The following is a 1,131-nucleotide window of genomic DNA, read 5'->3' on the forward strand; positions in this document are numbered from 1 at the left end:
GGAGTATGAAGGAGATGAATGGATTAAAGGCATGAAAATGTTGAACCTTATTAGAGAGTTTGAACTCCAGAAGATGAAGGACCGAGATGGCGAATGAGTACTTTGACAAATTGCTTGAAACCGTAAACAAAGAAAGATTATTAGATCTAAATTTCTTGATTCCAAATTAGTTAAAAAAATTATTGTAATTGTTCCTGAAAGAAGCTACCATTTCCTTTTTGGAAAACACTAAAGATCTGTCAAAAGTTAGTTTGGCAGAATTGATGAATGCTTTGTAAGCACAATAGCAGATAAGGCTCATGAGATCTAAAGGATTTGTTGAAGGTGCATTAGCTCGGAAGCTTAGTACAGTTGAGGAGGAAAGAGAAAGAAACATGAAAAGAACAAGAAGGGAAATTCAGGTTCTGATTCTTCCATTACAAATGTCGAGACCATTTTTAAAATTGAGTTTTGGAAAATGGGGTTCGACTTTATAAAAACAAAAATGGGAGTCGCCACCAATCTTTTTAGGTGTGATTGGATCATCTTATAAAATATTTTGTTTTTAAAACATTAATTTTGATCTACGAAAGTCGAGAAAACGGATACGGGAGTCGGTTACGTACGAGGAAGGGTGAGCACCCTCGTAACGCCCAAAAATTGGTACCTACTTGATTATCAAGTGTCTTTAATATCGGAAATTTGAAAGTTTTAAGATGCAATCCTCTTTAGAATATTTTAATTTTGAAAATTACGGTTCGCTTGTATCAAATGAATCAAAATATTACATCCAATAAGTTAGAAAGTAATATTTTTAAGACATTCGAAGCTAAGCTAGCCCTTTTTGAAAATCCCTATCTCAAAACGATAAAATGCCATATCCAGTAAGTTAGGACACAACACTTTGAAATTCCAAGAAAGTTGCTCGTATATTGAAAACCTTAAAAACTTAGAAGGGTGCTTGACTATTCGAATTCAACGAGAAAAGTCGCAACCCAGTAAGTTAGGGCACTACCTTTCTCGAAGTTTCCAAATACCAAGCATTGCCTTTTTATTTTTTGAAAACTTTTGAATCTCGTTTTTAATTAACGCATGAAGAACCATATATATACATTATAACATGTAAGATAGCATATTACAATAATAGGTAGC

This window comes from Gossypium hirsutum, chromosome A09 (assembly GCF_007990345.1).
Source record: "Gossypium hirsutum isolate 1008001.06 chromosome A09, Gossypium_hirsutum_v2.1, whole genome shotgun sequence".
In the NCBI taxonomy this organism is placed as follows: domain Eukaryota; kingdom Viridiplantae; phylum Streptophyta; class Magnoliopsida; order Malvales; family Malvaceae; genus Gossypium; species Gossypium hirsutum.